The 6,000-nt window shown below is 30.7% G+C and overlaps 1 protein-coding gene across 1 annotated transcript in view; it reads right to left on the bottom strand.

The window, feature by feature from the left end:
• Positions 1–1,240: 1,240 nt before the first annotated feature.
• Positions 1,241–6,000, bottom strand: part of PRR16 (proline rich 16) — a 307,448-nt gene continuing 302,688 nt past the window's right edge. The window contains exon 3 of the transcript XR_004183809.1: positions 1,241–2,144. The gene's annotated coding sequence lies outside the window, so the exon portion shown is untranslated. The remainder of the gene's footprint in view (positions 2,145–6,000) is intronic.

Raw genomic sequence — 6,000 nt, 5'->3', positions numbered from 1 at the left:
AGTTGGCTTTCTTCTTTATAAGTTCAAATAATTTATAGATTGAAGCAGTCAGCATGGATTTTAAAATAATACGGATGAGTCCAGGCATCTATTTCAATGCCCATAATCTCACAGGAACTGGAAAATTGATTCTTTGTTGGATTATTTTAATGTACTATGTATTAGTTTTCAGAGGTTCAAATCATGCAAAACAAACTAATTTTCCTCATTACATTGCAAGATATTTAAGTACCAGGAGGTATTGCAGAGTGTAAACCAATTTAAGTGTATAGAACAATATGTTGGGAATTTGATTTTATATCATAGTTTGGGAATAAGCCTAATGACCTATTCTTTTAATTGTTAAGTGCAATTTGTGTGAATTGTACACTACAATCAGCCCTTTTTGATTGAGCTCCATTTTCTCTCCAGGTGTGATTACCTACTCATAGATAGATGATAGATATAGATAGATAGATGATAGATAGATAGATAGATAGATAGATAGATAGATAGATAGATAGATAATAGAAGTTCTTAGCAGACTTCTGGATAACAATAATGAGAACACTTTAGGTATAATTAATGACCTGTTTTATCTAATTATTACCTTCTGAACAGAATTCTAGAAACAAAACTTAGAAAAAATCCTTACTGTTACAATACCTGAGCTTTCTGTTTTCTAGCAATGTTCCATTGTACTAAAATTAATTCTCAATAGTTACTATAACTATAATATTAAAATAGCCCTTCACAAGAAAGTCATAGTGAAAAATATATCATGTTTGTCAGAGCTTAGAAAACAGAAAGCATAATTTTATACTACAAAAATATTGAAATATTAATCTTCCATTAGTTCTGAATTAATATGACGAAAGCTTGCCAATGAACCAAAAGAAACTTGTTTTCTTGGTAATGAAAACCAAATCAAATAAGCAACTACAAACAACACATTTATTTAGAAAAATAAACTGAAAATGCTGTTTGGCTATAAAAACTGTCACATGCCAAATACAAATTAAAAATGACTTTTTAATTAAGAGAACAAATAGATGTTCAACACAAATGCTTAGTATGCATTTCACTGTATTTGACTTCTTGTTTGTTAATGATATCAAATGATCTTCATTAAAAACTTTGGATCCCTTTTTCATTCATTTGACCACACTGATGCTTTTTCATTGTTATTCTGTAGCTGTTTTTAAATTTGTTTTAAAATCAAATCCATTTTTTATTAGATAACTGATTTTTTTTTTGGAAGGAAGAAAAATCAATGTCTTGAGAATTCTTACATTTTTCCGTTTTGGATTCCTGCAAGAAACTGCTTGCTGTGGTCTCAAAACTCATGGGACCATCTGTGCAAATAACAGCACACATCATTACCCTGAATGGAAGTGACAGTGCAAATATTAGAAGTTCACTGAGAAGTAATCAGTAAGAACTGACTTCCCCCCTCTTCCAACCAATATAGGGTGAAGGATTGAATGCGAAAAATTTTCAAGCAATTGACAACAATGCTATTATCTCAGGATGGCTTTGAGGCTATACACAACATGGCGAACACTCTCTGTCTGGAAAAAGCAACATTCGTCCTAAGACTGTTCATTGCTGCAATGTTTCTCTGTTCATTCAGTTCTTGTTTTTTGTTTTCTTTTGTCTACATATTTTGAAATGATGTGTAATTCTGGCTAGAAGTACCTCATCTCTCTATACTTTAATCTTCCCAAATGGTAAATCAGTTTATAATTTACTGGTTTAATTGCTTAATATTAATTTTGTTGGTCTCACATCTGGGAACAGTTTATTTCCATAGTGAAACAAGATGAGTTGGTTTGGTGTTTATGTTTTGTTGGCTTCTTGTTTAGTACTTTCCATCTATTTATTTTATATTCATGGTAGTTTCTGAGTGAAGAGATTTAAGGCTGTGGCTGTTTTTACCCCAAAGGCTCTGCTCATGGCTGTCAGACAGAGGAAGATGATTTTACGCAGACTGTATCAGAGATCATTTGTGCTCCAAGGCTGAGAGATTTGCTGCTCTGAGATGGTCAGGCTTCTGGTTACTTTAGAATTAGATCTGTCCTCAAGAAGTCATAAAGATGAAGCTGAAGTGAGAAAAACGAATTGACATGCCCCCAAGTAAAGGTATTCCTTCCAATCTGAAGGAGCTGTCAGAAGAAGGAAAACAAAATACAAATATGGTCAGTTTAAACAGTAAATGTGGTTTAACAAAAACACATAAAAATTATTAAAAATGAAGCAATCCTCTGTTAATAATAAAAATAATTTTTGATTATTTACATTGTCAAGCATTTTATTTTAAATGTCTAAACATTTTAAATAAATATTTAAATATTTAAATAAATATTAAAACATTTAAATTGTATATATTATTTTGTAAATTAGTCATCAAAATTTAAGTACAGTAGTATGATTATACCTAAATTAAAAGATCTTCCCTTATTCCTATCAGTGCTTAGAACTTCAGATAAATTTGACATTAAGTATAATAAATTTTCAATATAGTTAAGAAACACTTTTCCATTAAGGTAGATCTTTCATTTGAAATAATAACCACAAAGTGTAATTTCACAACACTTTATAATATAAGAATGATGTAATTTTTATTGCAATCTATATAGTTTAAACTTATTACCAGATTAGAAAAGGGATATTTTTCCTTGATACAGCAGATAATTAGCCATAGAATTAATATTTCTTTACTTTAGGAATATCTGTAATACTTTTAAAACAGTACATTAAAATAAATTATATCTATATCTCTAATTAATGCATTTTTTTTGGAAAACAAAAAGAAATGCCACAGTTATCACCCTGACAAGCCAACATCAGACATGTTTATCGCCACTTAATATGGAGTGCATCTGTGGTCTTCTATTTAAGTTAGGATGTAATAAAGAATATTTATGCTTACACTCACAACAATAGGTTCAGAATGCTATTACTATAAACCCAGTATAATGATTAATTGATTTATAAATTATTAGAAAAGTTAGAGACAGAGGAATGCCTTTAAGTGTACTTTTTTTAATCTTAAAGTCCATCTGAGAAACCCCTGTTTTAACCCTTTCATTTGGGGTTAGGCAAACCCCCAAAGAGAATGTGGTTTTCTCCCATATAGCCACACGAACATACATATAGGCAGCAGAGTAAATAATTTAGTCATTCTGTGACAAAATTATTAGTCAGTATTCTATTAGATTAATAAGTAATAATTTTCATTATGTTACCCAACTACCATGACAATGTTTTAGTACTAAATGATCTAAATGAACAATCAAAAAGGAAAAAAAGTCAATAACTCTCTCTCCTATCTCCAAGATTAAAACCAGAAAAATCACTGAACACAGGTCAATGAGACTCGAGGGCTTACTCTGAGTCATTACTAAAGGTGTTCATGAAAGACAGAGAAGCAGTAAAAAACAATCTTCATCATGGAGTTGCTTAAGAAGATGCAGGAACTTATCTGTACAGAAAAGTGGAAAAGCCTGGATGGAACTGGCCTAAACTTTATACAATCCCAACAGCATTGCTTGCCTCTATTTGTGCCATTTTTGTATCATCTAGAAATATAAGTCTCTATGTATTTAAAGGAAACCAGCACTCAAGCTGTTATTAATGAACAAGCAGTAGTCCTACAATAATATTTTTGTTTTAGTATTAAATAAAAACAGTATGAAAAGCACACAAAGTCGACTTTCCACAAACGTGTGGGTACATAATTCACATATTTGAAACAACGATAATTAAATGTGACAATTATATTTTTAATGGCTATGTAATATGGGAGTCTTCAGCAGCCTTTGATAAGCTGCTACAGTTTATTAAAACTTCAATCTATTATTTGCAAGTTTATTTGTCTAAAAATATTGATTCATCACCTATTGTATACTACTCTAGAATCCATGGATACAAAAAAGCTTATTTCTTGCTCTCCAAGGAGATTAGTATCTGAAGGTTAAAAAAGCAAACATTCATAGTAAAAAATTGGTGCCACGACATACATAAATATAATATTTTAAAATGAACATGGGAGTAGTGAGCCTACAAAAGGTGGCATTTGAATTGAAATTTAAGGGATAGGTTGCAATTTTCAAAAATAATAAAATGTTATTAGTTATGAATAAGAGTATTTCAAGCAGAGGGACAAGCATGGTCAAAGGCATAGAAGCAAGAGAGAGAGAGTGATACCTTCAATATTGTATAGCATAAAACTACAAAGACAAAAGACATGTTTCTGAAGAGCTTGACAGAGGACAAGGTGTCCTTTTACACTATGCAAAACTAGATATTTATGCTAATGGCAATGGAAAATGTTGAAAACTTTTGATGAGGAGCGTGCCTGGAAGAAGTGTGGAAAGTACAATGAGGAGGAGGGAAGTACTTACGCTCCATATTTTCAGTAAAGACATGGCGAAGACACCGGCTGAAAGCAATAACTATGACTACAGTTGCAGATGCTTTCTTAACGGTAAATTGAAGTGAGTAAACTAACCCATTCCTTCTTACTAAATTAAGAGAGCATTTTATTCAATTACCATACATTCAAGATGTGAGCAAACATTATTATAGGCTTTTCCTGTTCCACCAAATTTTTAGGTATCTTATGCAAGTGGATATTTGCTTCTCAACCCTCAGTGGCCATACGTTACAAGTAGAAAACAAAAATCATCTAACTAGTAGAAGTCTATATCTACTGATTAGATTCTAAGATTGGATATTAAAGGAACGTATTTTAATATCACTGAATTTCGAAAATTTGTTACATATATCCAGGCTTCTTACTGGATGGTATGAGATACCACATTTGATCCATTATCTCAGGCCCACTAAACAAAGCCTCAAATAGCTTTTCATGTATAATTTTGCCTATTTAATAATTGTATGAACTTCCATTATTATTGGTTATAAAATACACAAATTTTGAAACCTCCACATTCTTTTTTGCACGTTTACTTCAAATATAGAGACGTAATATACTGTCACTGTTACACAAGTTAAATAAGTCTATTCCTCACTGAAATAATAAAAAATAAATGACAAACAGAAAGACCTTGCACAATCAAAAATGAATTCAGGCACCCTCCATGGAAATGCCTTCCGACCCATTCTTCTTGTCAACAGGTTAATTGCTCTATTATGTTTGAAATGACTTGGCTTAAAACCATATAAGATTTACTCACTTTTTGGATGGAATAGGTCAAAGTTTTCAAGCACTTCAAGGGTCATTTTCTCATTCTTGTAAATGTTTCAAGGCCCAAATGTAATATGCAAAATGTGAATGATGCTAGATAATTTTTAGTCTTGAATCACTGAAAGGTCAAGTTAATTAATTTATATAAGTAACATTTTAAGTGACTGAGAATATTTCTATGCAGTAAGGGCAGTATGATTTAAAAATGCCAAAGACAGCAAGCAAAGCTAAGGAAATGCTGAAAATAATACAAAAAATTTTTCTAAACAGACATGTCTCATAATTATATATTTATTTGGATTTTGGTAAAATTTTTATAATTTTCTTCTTTATAATCTGTATTTACACGTTTTAATTACATACATTTTTGTATATCAGTTATAGCCTTTTAAATATATTTTATAAAATATTTATATATACATAATTTAAAATATTTAATATATATAATAAATATACAATTTTAAATATTTTAAACTATAGGACAATGTGTCTGTCATGTGTCTGTTGGATTATAAGAAGTAGTAACTGTTAAGAGACCAAAATCATGTTAAACAAAATCTGTCTTATTTCGCCTGACTATTAAAATCAGCCCTCCCAAACCAGATACAGTTTATCCATCCTGATTTATTCTTATTATAGGCAATGTTGCCTAGTAATATGACTGACAATCTACCAGGATCTGGTTTCCATGGAAATAACAGTTGAACGTTAACCCAGGGTAATTTTTATGATTATCGAAAAGAAGAATATGTTTTGCTATCCCTCTGTTCATATTAAGAAACAGAAATATTTGGGAATTTAGATACCAA

The sequence above is a fragment of the Papio anubis genome, chromosome 5 (genome assembly GCF_008728515.1).
Source record: "Papio anubis isolate 15944 chromosome 5, Panubis1.0, whole genome shotgun sequence".
NCBI classification, from domain to species: domain Eukaryota; kingdom Metazoa; phylum Chordata; class Mammalia; order Primates; family Cercopithecidae; genus Papio; species Papio anubis.
This window is presented reverse-complemented; position numbering and strand designations above follow the sequence as displayed.